This window comes from Sus scrofa, chromosome 18 (genome assembly GCF_054392235.1).
Source record: "Sus scrofa isolate SSC_HxYL_T2T_F1_AM1 chromosome 18, Sscrofa_HxYL_maternal_Yorkshire_Landrace_v2.0, whole genome shotgun sequence".
In the NCBI taxonomy this organism is placed as follows: Eukaryota; Metazoa; Chordata; class Mammalia; order Artiodactyla; family Suidae; genus Sus; species Sus scrofa.
Window position 1 is genome coordinate 12,695,944 of NC_139400.1, and position 19,102 is coordinate 12,715,045.

At 49.3% G+C, this 19,102-nt stretch overlaps 1 protein-coding gene across 4 annotated transcripts in view; it reads right to left on the reverse strand.

Moving 5' to 3' along the window:
- Positions 1-19,102, reverse strand: part of DPP6 (dipeptidyl peptidase like 6) — a 1,001,611-nt gene that overhangs the window by 607,871 nt on the left and 374,638 nt on the right. The gene's annotated exons all lie outside the window — the stretch shown is intronic.

Genomic DNA, 19,102 nt, shown 5'->3' on the forward strand with positions numbered 1-19,102 from the left:
GCAGGAGGAGCCCCGAGGTGCTCAGAGAACCGAGTAGAGAGGTGGGGAAGGGGAGGGGTCCCTGACGGTCCGGGTCTGCAAGGGTCCGGGAGCAGAGGTGTGAGAGCTCTGCGGGGCGGGATGTTTTTGGAGAGGAGACGAGAACGAGACTAGAGGTGGGACACGGGCTAAGACTTGAGCCCCAGAAAAGGCAAGGACGACATCTGACTTTGTCCCATGCAAGGTCGTCATCCCTTGGGCGGCTTCTTTAAGGACCTTCCTTCCCAACAAAATGTTTACAAATCACACGTGACAAAGCATTCGAGGAGATGCATTTCTTTTGATTGCAATCATCGAGCAGGAGGGAGGAGGCTCAGGCTGGGCTGGGGGGCACGCGCACAAGCTCCTGCAGGCTGTGAAACAGGGGTCACCGCCGTGCTGGTGACCAGGAAGGTAGGGGTGGCCAAGCATCCCCTGTCGGGGGGGGGGGGCCCGCTGGGCAGGGACTGGGCCTCATCTCCCAGTTCGGCTTCTGGCAAAATTAAAGCAGTCTGTCCTCAGCTGTCCGCCACCTCTCAGTGACAGAGGACCTTTCTGAACCTGTCACTCACGGACGGGCTGCCCTATGGCTCCGATGTCCTTGGATCCTGACTCGGGCTTTTCAGAGGCTCCGGATTCTTTCAAACCACACGAGGGTATATAAATAATCTGCAGAGAAACATGCTGAGTGGAAAAAGCCAATCCCAAAGGTTACAAACACTGTGATTCGATCTGTGTAACATTCTGGAAAGGAAAACATTGCAGAGCTGGAGATCAGCGTAGCACAGACCAGGGTTAAGCAGGGGAGGGGGCACGAGGGGCTGTGCAGTAGCACCAGGGGAGATCCGGGGGCGGGGGGGGGGAATGGACCGTCCCCAGTCCTGTCTGCATCAAGGTCAATGTCCCGGCTTGGTTGTTGAATGCTCTGGTTCTGCAGGACGGCACCCCTGTGCGAAACCCGCTGAAAGGTCCCCCAGATCTTCCCGTGTTACCTCCTCCATGTGGATTCGAATCTACAGTGACCCCACCATGAAAAGCTTACTTCAAACAAGGGGACAAAACTGCTGAGCCCCAAGGCCGTTCTTCACAAGGGAAGGAAAACACTCGGAGAAAACAGTATCAGGGGTTCAGGAAGGAGCCCGTGCTGTCTCCACATGGTGCTCACACAAAGTGTGCTCATCAAAATACACACATGACAACAGGCACAGGAGCGGAGCCATAATCTAATGCCTGGGACAGAGAAAGTGGCGTCTAGCACAGGAAAAAAAAAATGCCCAGACAAGTGCAGTTTGTGAGTAAACTGTGTTTATATGTGTGTATAGATCCGTTATACAGAGATGGTCCTTCTTTACCTACATGTAAAGAATCCCAGGGGGTGAATACACGTATCAAACACGCAGGTTTGGGTAAACTGGTGGGTAACAGAAGCAAAACTACAGTCCTGCGTTACGGCTACTTCCAGGCAAAGCTCTCCTAGACCATCCATCAGGCCACAGAAAACAAACACACCTTTCCCCACTTACCCTTGAGGACGACCTGCCCCAAGGGTGGCCAGCGCCGTGTGACTTCCGACGATTCAAGGAAATCAGAGCTGCATGTGCGAGCACATCCTTGCCAAGAAGACTCACCAGGGTCTGTCATGCGTCCCCAGCGGGGAAGCATCACTCTGGGCGGGGCCCAAGGCCCCCTCCCTCCCCACCTCCCACCCCTCACCCCACCCGGCTCGGTCACAGGCTGGACAGAGGAGCCAGGATCTTGAGTGAGAATCAGAAGGAGGGCTCCCAGGCCTCCCTCCAGCGTGGCCATCCAGGAGCCGTGTGCCCCGCTGAAGCAGTTCAGCCCGGGGCGGGGGGGTGGGGGGGCGGAACGTAGATGGGTCTGTTTACAGCTGTCTCCATGGATGGGGCTACAGAGCAGCAGGCGATGATGCCCCAGCCTCTCCAGGCTCTTCCTGGAGGCCCCGGGGGCAGGGGCTGCGGGGAGATCACACAGGGAAGCCCAGGGAGGCCCGCAGCTCTGCTGCTGCAGAGCCGACCCTTAAGTGAGATGAGCATCATTCCAGGGCTTGGTGTCTGGGATGCAGGCTCCATAGAGAACCAGGTCCCTGGAACTTGCTAAGAGCTCCCTGCCCCCCCCCCCCTGCCACCAGCTAAGTTACCACCAGAGTAATGATCTATTCAGCGCGTGTGCTTCATAGGCCCTTTCCACACACCGAGTCCCTTTCCTAAGAGCCCTGGAAGGGGGCCACGAGGGTCTCCATTTTCCTGCCATATAGGACGCTGCGCTGGAACAGCCCCTGGAAGGGCACGAGGTCACAGGCGCGGGCAGAGGCTGCCTCCGCAGCACAAGGCAGGCGTCTCCTCCAAGCGTCTCGCTTTTACCTGGTCCCCTCTGTGCCCAGGTATTGATGTGCCGGTTGTTTATGACTCACCCAGCCACCTCTGCCCTGTTAGGCCTGTCCTTGCTGTGATGTCTACAAATACCCAGGGGTAGGGACATTTCTGTGCCAGCCACACAGAGTGCAGGTCATGGGCATAGACCAGTTTCTGACCGGGGCCAAGAAGCCAAAGAAGGCTGTGTGATGGCCAGGCCACACCACACCACCTGAAGATGGCCTCAAATCCTGCTTGTGGTGTGTAGAGGAAGGCGTTCCTTCAGGGGTGAGGTTTGGGGCCCATGCTATCCGGATACTTGTTGTCACAGTCCATTATCTACTTGCATTTGTGCAACTTCAATATCAAAGCAGCAGCAAAAATATATACTCTATTGCCACAGGATCAGTAATCCCAGTCTTGGGCATATATCCAAACAAAACTCTCATTTGAAAACATACATGCACCCTTGGAGTTCCCGTCGTGGCGCAGTGGTTAATGAATCTGACTAAGAACCATGAGGTTGTGGGTTCGACCTGGCCTTGCTCAGTGGGTTAAGGATCCGGAATTGCCGTGAGCTGTGGTGTAGGTCACAGACGTGGCTCGGATCCCGAGTTGCTGTGGTTGTGGTGTAGGCCGGTGGCTACAGCTCCAATTAGACCCCTAGCCTGGGAACCTCTATTTGCCGCGGGAGCGGCCCTAGAAAAGACAAAAAAAGAAAAAGAAAACATACATGCACCCTAATGTCCACAGCAGCACTATTCACAATAGCCAAGACATGGAAACACCCTAGCTGTCCATCAACAGATGAATAGATTGAGAAGACTCGGTACATATACACAATGGAATACTACTCAGCCATAAAAAAACTAAGTAATGCAATTTGCAGCAACATGGATGGACCTAGAGATTCTTATACTAAGTAAAGTCGGAAACACAAAGACAAATATCATACAATACCACTTATATGTGGCATCTAAAATATGACACCAGTGAACTTGCCTATGAAATAGAATCAGACTCACAGAAAACAGATTTGTGGGATTTTGGGGTTCGTGGAGGCCAACTCTTACATATAGGCTGGATAAACAAGGTCCTAGAGTATAGCACAGGGCACTATATTCAATATCTTGTTAATAACCAGCATGGAAAACAAAAGACAAACATTGACTCTCGATGCTAACTGCAACTTTGATATACCAGGCATGAGCTAACTTCACCTCGTTTCCATATTTAATGCTCTCAACAACTCTGTTGTGAAAATAGTATTAACGTTCCAGGTTTGAATTGTCTGTCCTCTTACTTGTGTGGTTTAAGCGTTTCCTTTGCAGTACAACCATCACACATGGGTTTACTAATGACTAATGCTGGAGTCACCATAAGCAAATTGACCCATCTGCAGCCATAGCTCACACAGAGTCTGGAGAGGGCAGAGCGATGAGTCGTTGTTGCATGGAGCCAGCCTCAAAGTTCCTGATTTGTGACCTGCTGTCCCTGTGCCTTCCTATTTTTATGAGTGTCCCAGAAAAGTATCCGCAGGGTTGTCAGAGTCTAAATGACAATGAGTGTTCGAGGTAGGCAGAAGCCTAGACCACCAGCAGGTGACAGACTTTGAGGGCCTGGAAAAACCCATTTTCAAAATGGAAATCCTCTCCCCAGACCCTGAAACTATGACTCAAGTTGTTCTTTCTCCTGCCGATTATAAAATCTGAGCACATCAAGAAGAGCCAGCAAGGGCTGTGGAGCCAGATCCTGGGCTTCCTTCATTCATCTCAAAGGTGGAAGGGGAGCGTCACAAAGCTTTAAAAAAAGGAAGCCAATTCTAAGAAGATCCTGCCCGTGTCTTGCATCAGGACTCCCCAAGGAGATCAGGAAGTTTTCAACCCTGGACAGCATTTGCTCAATTGACACAAAGCTTCACAACAGCCCGTGGACCAAGGTGGGATTAAAGTTTCAAGCGATAAACATGTTTGCAACCTCGCGTTTTCCGGGCACTAAAATAATAGTAGCATTGTTTGGTCTTCCTGCTTTGCTCTCACCATGCTTCCAAAGAAAATTCAGGGGAGGAGTTCCCGTCATGGCGCAGTGGTTAACGAATCCGACTAGGAACCATGAGGTTGCGGGTTCGATCCCTGCCCTTGCTCAGTGGGTTAATGATCCGGCGTTGCCGTGAGCTGTGGTGTAGGTTGCAGACGTGGCTCGGATCCTACGTTGCTGTGGCCCTGGCGTAGGTCAGTGGCTACAGCTCCGATTAGACCCCTAGCCTGGGAACCTCCATATGCCGCAGGAGCGACCCAAGAAATGGCAAAAAGACAAAAAAAAAAAAAAAAGAAAGAAAATTCAGGGGAAAAAAAAATATGATGCTTGGAAATCTCATACAGGAAAGCTAGAAGTTTCTCTTATGAGTTCTTATAGGAGACGGGAACTACAAGGTTCTATGTTTTAAACTTTTCTGAGATGAAAACACTCCGGAATGGCCCCAGTAGGGTTTGGCACTGACCGTCAGCATGTGCATTAGCTAAACTCCCAGACCTTTTTTGCAGTGGCTCAAGTGGTTTTTATTTTTTTTTATTTTTATTTTTATTTTTATTTTTTTTTGGCTTTTTGCTATTTCTTGGGCCGCTCCCTCGGCATATAGAGGTTCCCAGGCTAGGGGTCGCATCGGAGCTGTAGCCACCGGCCTACTCCAGAGCCATAGCAATGTGGGATCCGAGCCTCGTCTGCAACCTACACCACAGCTCATGGCAACGCCGGATCATTAACCCACTGAGCAAGGGCAGGGACCGAACCCGCAACCTCATGGTTCCTAGTCGGATTCGTTAACCACTGCGCCACGACGGGAACTCCCTGAGTTTGTTTTTTTTTTTTTTTTTTTTCTTTTCAAGTGGTTTTTAAAGACCGGACATCGCCCAAGCTCTGCCCCAGTGGTTCGCTTCCCTGGCCACACATCAGAACCCATTGGGGACCTTAATAATTGCGCAGCCCAGGCCGTGCCCTAAAGTGATTAAACCAGAACCCTGGCCTGTGGCCTCTAGCAGGGTTCCTATTTGGAAAAGCTCCCTGGAGGGTTTCTCTGTGCCACCCGGGTAGACGGGACGCCCAGCCTACCAGCCTGAGGAGTGCCGGGCATCGCAGAACGGACTCCTCACCATTGGGCCAGTTTCTCAAGAACACCTGCTGAGGGCAGCCATGCGGCATTTTCTGTCACTTACCCAGTGCTAGACTCATGCGAAAATTCTTCAGAGAGAACTAATAAAAGAGATAAACACACGAATGAAATATGTAATTCTAACTCTGCCACCCATAGCTTTGTCCAAAATTAACTGTTCATCAAGAAAAATGGAGTTCCCGTCATGGCGCAGTGGCTAATGAATCTGAGTAGGAACCATGAGGTTGCAGGTTCGATCCCTGGCCTCGCTCCGTGGGTTAAAGATCTGGCGTTGCCATGAGCTGTGGTGTAGGTTGCAGACACGGCTCGGATCTGGTGTGGCTGTGGCTGTGGTGTAGGCCGGCCGCTGTAGCTCCGATTGGACCCCTAGCCTGGGAACCTCCATATGCCCCGGGTGCAACCCTAGAAAAAGACAAAAAAAAAGAAAAAAAAATAAGTCCTGCTTAGTTGATAAAGGATAGTAGGCTAAGAAGATTACGAATAACCAAGAAACCTCTAAATTGCTGCCGAACATTTGAAGCTACCAAGGAGTCAAAACCTAGGGAGAAGTTCTGAAAGGGAGCAGATCCTGACTCAGGAGGCAGCCTGCAACTGCAGACGAGCCCTGGCGGTGTCTCCAGCCAGGCTTCCCCACATTGGGGCAAAGCCTATAAACCTTTCCTGTAAACCAATGGCCCAGGTGAGTCGATCGTGACAGGGGTGGGGGACCACGATGCCGACCCAGAGTGAGTCCTGTGTCCACCTGGGGCTCTTCCGGGGAAAGTGAGGGCAGGTGGCTGTGGATCCAGAAGGGCAGGCCCACCAACCCATTCCATCCTCATCAACCGTCATCTAATGCAAGACTCATTCCTGAGCTAAGGGATGAGGCCGGGGGGAGGCTTTGGAAGCCCCTATGTCCCTATGCGCTGTGATGAGGAATTTTATGTCAGCTTGGCTGGGCCACAGGCGTCCCGACATTTGGACTTTATTCTGGGTGTGTCTGTGTGGCTGTTTCGGGATGAGGTTAACATTTGAATCCAAGTGCCAAGGAAAGCAGATTGCCCTTCCTGACATGGTGGGCCTCATCCAATCAGGTGAAGGCCTGAACAGAATAAAATGCTGACCGAACCCCAGGTCACAGCGAATGCCTCCTGCCTGATGCTTTCAGCCTTTTCTCACCTCTGGACTCGAACTTACACCATCAGAGCTCCTGGATCTCCAGGCTTTGGATTCAGCTTGGAACTACCTATCCATCAGCCTGGAACTACCTAGCAGCCTGGAACCACCTAGCAGCCTGGAACTACCCATCAACTCTGGGGTCTCTGCCTGCCAGTGCACCTGCAGATCTTGGGACTCGTCAGTCTCCATACACATGTGAGCCCATTCCTTATAACATTGGTTCTGTTCCTCTGGAGAACCCCGGACACACGCAGGTGCCTGACCTCTATCGACTACAGATGAGGTCCTTCAGTTCTGTAACCATTTGGATGCAGAATTATCTCTGTTATATAATCAAAGTTGAATCATGCTTAGGCTGTTGGAGAAAATTTTAAATAGAAGAAGTGAAAATTACACAAAGGACCCTTTTGCCCACTCTCCCACCCTCTGCATGAGTAAGAGAGAACAGACAAAAGATGACATGAAGTCACAAAACAATCCCATCTATATGGAAGGAAGAGGAAAGAGCGCAAACAGAAAAAAAAAACCAAAAAATAGCAGCGCAATCTGTAGACACACAGCACAGCCCACATCACACGGGGGCTCCATGCCCCTGGATGTTCACAATTTTGAACGTCCACCGCTGCCTGGTCGCTATCACCAGCCTGCAGTTGTAAGTGCTGATTTCAGCTGTAAAACCCAGGTGGCCTTACTCCCTGCCCAGACGCCCGTGGTGTCACGGCAGAGAGGGGTACCCTTCTCTTCTGCTCTGGGCGGGGCTGGGGCGGGGAGAGGAGGCCACATGCTGGATGTGCCGCTGGCAGGAAAGCAATTCTAGGTCTGCGAGGAGCAGAGTGTACTTTCTCTGCCCTTTTCCATCCTCGTGGGTGGCCCTCTAGGCGGATGTGATTAGGCTCAGTGGCCGGGATCCGAGCGGCAAAGCCACAACATTCTAAACTAACTGCTGGGTGACATCGTCTATACTAATTGACTATTACTGACTCATCTCCAGAACAAAGGGGGATTGGCGTGGACATCCTGCTATGTCAGAAGGGCTTCATGAGAGCCCCTCACCGTCCACAGATAAACTGACTGACCTGGGTCAGTGGCTGCCACCTCCATGGCCCTGTGCCTATGATGTCATGGAGCCAAGACTGGGGGAAAAGAGGCGAGTGTCAGGGAAAGTCTCCTTTTTCTTTTTCTTTTCTTTCTTTCTTTCTTTTTTTTTTTTTTTTTTTTTTTTTGTCTTTTTGCTATTTCTTGGACTGCTCCCGTGGCATATGGAGGTTCCCAGGCTAGGGGTTGAATCGGAGCCGTAGCCACCGGCCTACGCCAGAGCCACAGCAACGCGGGATCCGAGCCGCATCTGCAACCTACACCACAGCTCACGGCAACACCGGATCATTAACCCACTGAGCAAGGGCAGGGATCGAACCCACAACCACATGGTTCCTAGTCGGATTCGTTAACCACTGCGCCATGACAGGAACTCTGAAAGTCTCCTTTTTCCATCTGGGCCACCTTCTGCTTGCAAAGCACGGATCAGGCTCTGACCTCTGATGATGGAGGATCCCGAGGGAAGGCTTGTGCCTGAATGGCGGTGAGGGGAAGCTTATCTCTAGCTGTTTCCACTGTGCCCATCCATGGGCCTCCAGACTGAGCTGGGCTGGTGGGGGGTGGGGTGGGAGGGTTTGGGAGGGAGGCTGGGAGGGAGGGAGGCTAGGGGGGGATGGAGGCTGGGGGGCGGGGAGAGGCAACAGACAAAGGTGCCTGAAGGCTTCCTGTTCAAAAGGAAGCTACGGTCGGGTTATTCCCTGAGGATTCTGTTACTGCTTTGAATAAAGAAAAGCACCCTCCACAGTCATGGCTTTACCCAGGTGCTGCGTGGCCCTCAATAAACTGCTTCCGCAGACCCAAGTTCACCACGCGGTCTGTGGGGAACGTGGAGTGAGCCAGGCTCTGTCTGCCACGTTGTTTGGCTGAGGAAGGACGCACAACTGTCCCCAAACGGCAGTCACGCATGTGCACGTGGCGTAAGTGTGACGACGGCCACCTGTCGTGTAGCATCTTGGCAAATGCCAACGTTGCCCTGTACAGGTATAAAAGGTGGACGGGACTGTCTCTGCTGCCACCACCACGTGTGAGGCCAATACAGGGACGTCTGCCCTCCTCACGTGTCCCGGATGCCCAGATCCGGCTTGAACCCGCCTGGTCTCCAGAGACTGCAGAACCACCACCATCGTAATATTGAAAAAATACGTGCTTCCACGGACCATAGGAGCCTCGGCAGGGGGTACAGAAATCTACGCAACCTGCGAGGGAGGCCAAGCTTGGTAACAACACAAAGCTGGGTTCTGCAAAGTGGAAGCTGCAGCAGCAGCTCTAGGTTCATAAAGGGGCCCTCCCGGAGGATGGGGCTCCCCCAGGGGAACGTGGAGGTGAGACAGGAGAAGGGAGAGTTTCCTTGACTCCCAGGGAACTCCGGACTAAAAGTCACACAGCGGGGATCCACCTGATGCTTTGGGGAGAAAAGCTGAACTTCGACTAAGTGGGAATATGGGACAGGAGACTCGCTATAACAGGACCTTCCACGCTCGTTGGGAGGCGGGCTTGCACCCCTGATGGAGCCGGCACCCGCAGCTTTCTGAGGGGCCGAGGCAATGTTTCCAGATGAATCTAAGCCAGAGGCCTTTGCAGAGACTTGGCTCTGGGTCCCTGAGCCCAGGTGCTCCTTGAAAGTAGCAGCGTGAACGTCTCCTCGGCTGAAAGGTAATTACCTGCCTGGAAACCAACACTGGACAGAAACATCAAAGGCACCCCCAGAAATTCAGATGAGTCTGAAGAACACAAAAATTTGCTAAATTCATTTCCTCATTCTCGGGGACACGGCTAGGGTGATGATCTAGTCATTACACATCCTGATTTGGGGGTTGGTTTCTGGATATACACACATGCCAAAGCTTATCAAATTATCCCCTTTATACACGCAGTAAAGTATACAGTCAAATATCCAGTGTCCAGTAAGTATCCAGTAAGTATGTCCCTTACATCAATAAAGCTGTTCCAAAAAGATAATCAGAATTGCGCACGTATGATCCACACCGTTTCACCTGGATTTGTATGATGATTCTTTTCTATTTCATCCCCCGGCTGGACAGACACCTGCTTTCCGTTTCCTTACCCTGTACCTCCCCAAACAGCGCCTTTATCGTCAAAAATAATCTATTGATTTTTTCAAACAACACGAGCAGCGACAGCGCCCGGAGGTGGGATGGGTTTCTGAGATCCACAGTGGAAACCATTTAAGAAAAAAAGTGGGTAGATCGAGGGCAGCAGACAGCTTTTCTCTGCCGTTAGGCAGCCTCTCCGCTGAGAAACCCTTTTTCCTGGACTTCATCAGACCGAACTCGAACCGGCACAGTCTTCCTCCAGAGAACAGGTGCCCTTTTCAATATGGACAAGGACTGCACTTGCGAGGCTGGAGGGCTTGCGTTTGGCTTTGGCCTTTGAGGCTGGTCCCCAAGTTTGCGGTGCACACAGACACACAGGGTGGGTAGGGGAGATAAATAATTTTGCTCTCCTCCTATTTTAATGTTTCTGCTTGACTTTGAGAATGGTACTCCAGGGGAGGCTCTGCCCCCCTTCCAAGCCCCAGTCCTGGAGGCTCGCCCCCGCCGCCCCCCGAGGGGAGCACTGCCTGTGAAGGCAGACATCAAATACGTGAGAGCATCAGGAAGGATAAAAGACCCTAAGCGCTTCCATACTCATGGCTCCACCCAACATTTCCAATGTGCTGACCAGCTTTTTTCTTTTTTCTTTTCTTTTTAGGGCCGCACCTGCAGCATATGGAGGTTCCCAGGCTAGGGGTCTAATCAGAGCTCTAGCTGCTGGCCACACCACAGCCACAGCAACACAGGATCTGAGCCACATCTGCGACCTACACCACAGCTTATGGTAACGCTGGATCCTTAACCCACTGAGCGAGGCCAGGGATCGAACCTGTATCCTTACTGAGACAACATCGGGTCCTTACCCCTCTGAACTACACCGGGAACTCCTCAAATGTGTTGACTGTCTTGCCGACATGGAACGAGCATCCTCTGTTTCGGCTGTTCCATTTCCAAGATGTCCTTGTCTCCCTCCCTCCATTCAGCCTGCTCCCTCACATCGCCTCAACCAAACTTCTCTGTTTATTAAGACGTCACCCACCATTCAAGGCTTCAACCAAAACTTAGCTGCTCTGTTTAACTTTTACCCAAATACAGCTCCAACAAATATTCGACTCCTGCTTCTCCATGGACAGCACGAGACAGCATATCAAACGGCAGACGTATAAAAACGATATGTAAATGACAAGTCCAGGGCACACATGCTGCTGTTTTTCCCGTTTCTCCCATCACGCCCGAGATTTCTAGCACATGGCTGTACATACAGGCAATGCTCAAGAACAGACACCAAGCGAATCAAGACATATTATAGCCTTTTGATTCACAGCAAAATCATCCCAATATCTTCAATCTGGTATGGAAATCTGCATGTCAGTAGCCACAAACAACAACTCCTGCAACCTATCCCCGGAGCTGGTTGGCTGGTCCGCAGCAACAACAGGCAAAGATGCCTAAGAACCCCTAGTTTGCCCACCTAAATATATGGAAATAGAGGAAGCGTTATCTCTGAGTGTTATTTATAAAACACTGAATAGAAAATGCGTGATCTTCTAGGTTTGCTATTGGGAATAATTCCAGGGTCAGTGACTCCCAAGTTCCTCATCCTCGCTGATGAGGACGTGTCCCCACTCGGTCAGCCCCGTCCCCACTCCCACCCCGGACCCCTCCCTCACTAGCCAGACGGGAACAGTCTTGTTTGCGTAGGTTTCTAGAACGTTCACGTCGTGATGCCTTGGACGGCTGTTTCCTCTGCTTGGACTCCATTTGGTCCATATGGGAATTTTTTTCTTATTCTTCATTGAAATCTCTTTTTTTTGTGGTGTTCCTCCAAGCTCCCTGCCCTCAGACCAAATGAATTGCCCTATTGGGTATTTCAACGACACTTTATTCCCGTCTCTTGGGCGCTTCACACTCTGCGCTGTGAATTTTTTTTTTTTTTAAATGGCCGTACCTCCAGTGTTTGGAAGGTCCTGGGCCAGGGATCGAATCCAAGTCGCTGCTGGGACCTACACCACAGCTGTAGCAATGCCAGGTCCTCAACCACCGTGCCACAGTGGGAACTCACCTCTATGCATTCTTATACTAAATCCCCGCACCCTCATTCACCCCTCTGCCTGAATTTGTCCTGCGACCAACAAAAGGCTTGGTGCCTAGAAGCAGTCAGGGAACTGAAATGTCTAATTGTTCAACTGGTGATTAGGTATTAGCTAACTTTTGCAGGAGTTAGATTTGGGCATTTTAGAGGTAGGAGAAGTTTGTTGTTTGTAGGTGGGTCATCAAATGGGAATTAAGAATTTTAGTAAAGGAACAGATAATGCTCTTAACCGGTTTAACAGGAAAAAGGAAATTCAGTGTTAAAAAAGAAATCAGTGGTAACTGCCTACTCAGCTAAGACTTTTAAAACATCTTTGCAAAGACGAGGTCTCATGATCTAAATGCTTGCTTTTTTAAGTCTGTCTTTACCTCAAGTTCAGCATTCCTGCAGCTTAAGACACAAGATACCCGAGCATCAAGAGGCAGAAATCCACCAACATTTGTCCCCTAAAAAGCTGCGGCTAAATGACTGGTTTTTTCTGCCTTCTTTTCTTAACTGATAAATGCAGAGTAGACACATTCTACTTCCTAGATCAAAGGGCTCTCTTAAATTCAAAGATGAATACAAGCACTGCATGGATAATGTCTATGTACAAAGGCTAATAGCCAAACTACCCAATACTGTGACTATTTCTAAAGAGGGCCAGGCAAGAATAAAAATAACAGAGGAAAGGAATCTTTTCTGGTATTTTCAGATAATATATAATGCTAATATCAGTAATGAGGCTGAAGTTCACGTGAACTGATTAAAAATAGACTTGATGAATTCCTGAGTGATTCATATTCAATCATAAATTTTAATGTAGACATAAATTGGATGTAAGCTAGCTTCATCCAACCAACCATCCATCCATCCAACCATTATCCATCCATTTATCTATCCATCCATCCAAGCACCCATCCATCCGTCCATCCAACTATCCATCCATCCAACCATCCATCCATCCAACAATCCATCCATCTATCCAACCATCCATTCATCTACCATCCATCCAACCAACCATCCCTCCATCCAACCATTATCCATCCATTTATCTATCCATCCATCCAAGCACCCATCCATCCGTCCACCCAACTATCCATCCATCCAACCATCCATCCATCCAACCATCCAACCATCCATTCATCTACCATCCAACCAACCATCCATCCATCTATCCAACCATCCATTCATCCATCCATCCATCCAACTATCCATGCATGCATCCATCCAACCATCCATCCATCTATCCATCCACCCAACTATCCAACCATCCATCCATCTATCCATCCACCCAACTATCCATGCATCCATCCATCCATTTGTTCAAGGATACTTACTTAGCACACACACCCTCAATCTACAAGCTGTAGCTAAAGATTAAACATGGGCTTGTGCCCACAGGAGGAAAAAGAGACGCTTGTCCTAGTCAGTGAGTGACAGTCCCCATGCTTGCTCATTACATCTGTGATCTCATTCGTGTCTCACAAAATCTTCCAGGATAAGTAATCTCATCACTATTTTACAGGTAAGGCAACGAGAGTGAGGTGATTAAAGAGCCATTCCATTTACCCTAAGAAATCCATCTGCCTACAAAAGCGGGTTCCTCCACATACTCGTTGTCAAGGATAATTATCAGTCTTTTCTTCATTAAGATGCTGGTAACCAGGTTTAAATCACAACATGTGAAAATCTTGCAAGTATGTTTGTATCTCACACTATGTGACTTGCCTTGAGCAACATTTGCAGAAAATGGCATCGACCATCAAAACATAGAATGTCCATCTAGGAAATTATTTCCCTAATCATAAAATATCCACAGACATCCTATCCCCACGTTTGTTCATTGGGTTTCTCTGCCACCGTATCGGTTGCTCCTTGGTCATTCGCTATCAAGCAAATTATCTGACAATTCACATCTCATATATGCATTTTCCCCCCGTACAATTCAGTATATTGTCTTTCAAAATGCTTGACAGTAGAAACTTTCTAGGTTCCTCTATGAGCATAAGACAGGGCCAGCTTCTTAAAGATTAGACTGGTTAGGAATAGTTCTTTGAAAGACCTTCCCAAGAAAAACCTATCTGATGCTCTTTATCTCCAAGAAGTAACAGCTCTTGCCAGCACACAAGGTGAACTCATGTGATTTTTAGACCTTTGGAAAAAACTGGCCTTAGGTATCCTAGTTCTTTCAGCTTGTTTGAAAGGTCCATCCGTCTAATCGATAGCAAACCCGAAGCATCTGTTCTGGTTCACGAGGGATAGGAAGAAAAATCTTTAAAGACAGCCAACATGGCAGCTGAGTTCCTGAACATTTATTTGCAGCAAAAAATTACACCGTCTGAGCTAAATGTATACCTAAGTCCTTTTCATACTGGCAAAGAGGACAAGACAGGAAGAATTGCCTGCTTCTTATTGCAAGATTGACATCTGATTTGCAAAACTACATTCTAGCCCAGGAACCCACCACCTTCTGAGAAAGAAGTGGTATCTATTTCGTTGACGTCTTGACATCACTGGATGAACTGACAGTGTTGCTAGTAAGTCCATTTCCCTCTCTTTGGAATTCTAGCCACCTTCACCTGGACCAGTGGGCAGAGGAGTGAAGCTCTGACTAACTGGAGACCGTCCAGGAGCGACACCAGGATTCCAGGCAGCCCCATTCCCCCAGAGACCTCCTGCTCCAGCCGACCTTAGTTACACACCCAGTGGGTTGGTGAAAGCCCACTTTACATTGATTGTGCAGGTTCTGGAAAGAGGAAGCCTTCTCTGTGCCCTCAGTTCGTCAGTCCTCAATATCAATCAGCTATGCATGGTAGCTTCGGGATCATAAAATATTTATTAACTTCCAGCTTTTAATGTTCATGAGTAAAGGGCCAAATTAATCATTTTTGAGGGTTGGTTAAAAAGAAACTCAGAACTTCCTCTAAAGGGCTGTATTCAAGGCCAAATAAAGAGCCGTGACAGGGTCTACCTGACACCAAAAATGCCTGGCTGGGAAATGTCACTGGTTACTTGACGTCTTAGAGACTTTGAGAAATAGAATTGTGCAAATGGATTACATTTCGTTCCCCTCCAAGAGCTGAAAGCAGTTGCTCTGGATTGTGTGGAGAGATAACACACGAAAATAAAAGCTAGACTACAAAGAGACATTCAACTCCAAGGACAGTCCTTGGTCTCCACCCAGAGATGCACTGGAGGAGGGAGAAAGGAACGGGATGGAGGCACCTACGTCACGACATCATTTACGCCACCATCTTGGGCGGCTGGGATGCGATGTTTGCCTGCATCAAAGGCACCACTGCAACCCCAGGACCTCTCCCGCACCGCCGAGCCACTACGCAGAGACTCCTCATTGGCGGGGCAGACATCTGGCTGGGATGAGTGCCTTCAGCCTCCCTTGACAGTGAGCTGTATCCTGACCTCATTAGCTGAGCACCTACTACGTGCTGGTGTTTTCATACTATGTGCCGTGCAGATGTCACCCACTTCAATCTTCATCCAAATATACCCTAAGGGCATAACACTAGAGTTACCAGCTTTTTCTCCCATCAGAGGGAATTGGGGTTCAGTGGGTTGCGGAAGGATCCACATTCACATCTAATTGCCCTGCAGTGCCGATGCCTTTTCTACCAAACTGCACTGGTAGGTCGGTGGACTGGTTAGCCCCTGGAGGACAAGGAATTCATTAGCCTTTCTGACTCCCTTTTTGGATTAACAGCTTTAAAACATTCTTTCCTGGAGTTCCCTGGCAGTGCAGTGGGTTCAGGATCGGTGTTGTCATTGCCGCCGTTCGAGCGGCTGCAGTGGTGCAGTTTCGATCCCTGGGTGGGGAACTCCCACACGCCACGAGCAGTGAAAAAAAAAATAGTCTTTCTTATTTCCTAAGAAGCTGAAGGAAATGGTTCAGGGAGAATCCCGGGACATTAGGGAAAGACTAATCTCATCCCAACGCAGATGAGACACAGAGGTTCACAGCGAGGAAACGGCTTCCCTACTAAACCCAGGTCCTAGAGGCAACTGAATCCTACAACTAGACCGCAGGTGCTCGGACCACTTTCTCTCCGAGACCCAAAGAAAGCCTGCCTGAGAGTTAGATACGGAGGTAAACCTGGGATGCGAAGACGCCAAACCTGGAACCGCCTCAGACTCCCCAGGGACAGAATCAAACACTAGCACGTGTTGTAAACTGGTGTTCATGTTTGTGCTGTGGCTCCTGAAAGAGCCCACTGTAATTTTCTCCTTTATTGAAATGCCTCAAAGTAGGCTTGCCTATCTAAACACATTACGTATGTTTGCGGAACGTCAGTGCAAACGCTTTGTGCTTTCAGAGTACCTGTGGGTGCAAGGCTGGGAGCGTGTGTGCTTTGGGGACATCTTTGTGTCCCAAAGAAGTGTGGACAGAAGAACAAAATGTTTACCCCCCCCCCCCAAGCTCAACTACCATTAAGTGGGCAAATGACAGGGGCGAGGGTCTTCCTTCTAGTTCTGGAGGCACGAGCCAAGTTTTTGAGACTGGAAAATTGCACAGCCAAATATTAGACTAGATCCGCCCAAAGCACACAACCACTGCTTCTTTTCCACTGGCACTGGATTGTAAATTAACTAACCTCAGGACGATGTCTTCTTAGTCGCTATATACCTAACACCTGATCAGACCTCAGGGACAACAAAAACAAGCTTAGAGTTGGGGGAGAGTGTGATTTTCTCTGGTTGTATCCACTTGACACTAGAGTATCCCATTAGGGAATTAAAAATTCAGATGGTCATTAGATGCCTTGTCTACACCAAGGATATTCAGTCTCCAGCCTGAAAAGCCACTGTGGGGCATGGGTGGGGAATAAAGGCCTTTGTATCTTTGGCTCTATCACTTTCAACCATCGTCTCTTGAAATGACCAGAATATTAAGCACTGTCACGACCACAATATAAACGGTACAGAGCTTTTGACCTTGAGAAATAACCATTAGAGAATCTTGTTATATAGAATGGGAGAGCCAGAAGGGACCTGCAGATTATCTCACTATTTTTCATGCTGGCTGCCCATTAGAACGACCTGGAGAGCTTTAAAAAATGTTGCTATCTTGGGCCCCACCTACGGTGACTCAACTTAATTGGAGTGCTGTGGAGCCCGGGTACAGACAGTAAAAGAAAGCTTCCTGGGAGATGATATTATACCACCTGGACAGAGAATCACACTCATTTGATGTACACTCTTCACCCCAGTTGTATAGAGAAGAAGAACCCACGTGTAGGGTGGTCACGTGACGCTTAGGGCAAAACCATGGGAAAGAGGGGGTGGCACTGGAATTTCTTGCACCTGCTTGTGGCTCTATGACAACACCCTGCCCTTCCGGAGCGTGGCTATTCCTCAGTGCTCAAGTGTGGGTGGTTTCCTGTCACCGTAGCCAACAACAGCTTTTCTGGTCCACAGATTTCCGTTATCAAACTTCTGTTGAATCAAAGGCCTTCACTCAGCATCCAATAACTGGATTTATAGATTTTCCTGGGAAACCGGAAAATCCCTTGACTATGGCATGCAGTCTAAACAGCAGAGCCATTTCAAGCAGGGATCCCCAAGCATTTCTCTTTCCAACCAGTGCAGGTGGACCAGTCCCAGGTTTGTTTAAACAACTCCCACTAGCTACTGATAACAAAATACAAACATACAGAAGCCACCAAAACCATGGGAAGATGGCCACTGCCACTGACTGCAAACCGCCACAGCCAAGCTTCCTTCAAAGTTGCCCTAATCACGTGTAGGAGTTGTCACCGAAGCAGGTGACGGCACTGGGGGAGCTCCATCCAGCCTGTGACTTGGACGGGGTGTAGCCTGGGGACATGAGGCAGCCAGATGGAAGAAGCCGGGCACTTCGCTTTGCTGTTTGCCTGTGATGCTGCAGAGCCACTCCACGACGGGGCTTCAAAACCCTTTCTGGGAAACTGTTTTCTAATCTACCTTTGATGTTTAGACATGTTACAAAGAACAATCTGGAGTTATCAGCACACGACCGCCGGGGGAAAAGAGGGCGAATCATTCAGAGCTGAGGCTACAGAGTCATGACCCTGCCTGTTTAAATGTCTGTCTCTAAATAATGAAGGACGTTATCCTCAGATGAGTTAGAACCGGCTTCCCCATCTGGACGGAGCTGCAGCCTGGAGGAATCTGGGTGTCTTTTTATACTCATCGGAGGCCCCCTTCCAGGGACTAGGGCCATCGCAGGTGCGTTGAGTTCGTGAGTCTGTGTGCACCACACAGAGGACACCGAGGCCCCCGGGGTCTCCCTTCCAGACGCAGCTTATCGAGGGGTTCAGGTGAAGCGTTGGGGGGCTGCAGGTGATGTTTTTAGACCCTTGGGCATGTTAATAGCTAAAAGGAAGCTTGCTCTGTGAAAAAGGAAGGACACGCAACAATCAGGCTTTCTCAGACACAATCTAGACAGATGTCTGGTGAACCAGGAGCGCAGAGAGATCCGTGTTCCATGTGCTCAGATTAAATCAGGGCTGGGAAGATCCATCCACTCTCTCCAGATGGGAAGTGAAGGCCCTTAAGCAACAGCGTGTCCAAGATCAAGAGACGAATCCCACCAAAAGGTTGCTTCTCGGACTTTCAGCCCAGGGCTGTGCCGAGCAGCATTTGGTGCTTCTGCAGTTTCACCATTTAAATGGTTTTAAAATGCTCTTGTTTACACAGATGAAATACACACACACACACACACACACACACACACACACACACTATATATATATATATGCTTCCATTTGGGAGGGAATTGCTCTGAATGCAGTTATGGAATGCAGCTCCTTGCTTCTTAAGCAGTCATGTCACCATTACTGGCAAAATCACATTATCAGATCCCGACACGTTCAGATAAAGAGATATTACGACTCATGAAGTAATTGACTCAACACATTTATAAGCCCAGGCCGTTCTTCAATGACTGAGAGCATCACACAGAACGAACTGCAGCTCACAGACGGTCAGAGATGCATTCAATGCACAGACGACCTGTTACGTATTCATCAAATGAAGTGACTTCCAATGAGCAGCACCTCATTCCAGCACACCCACAAAAATCATAGGCTCAGATCATGTCCGAGCAAGCTGGGAACCTACCCACAACTTTGCTCCAGCGCTGCCATTTCTACTAAGGGGTCACCGACTA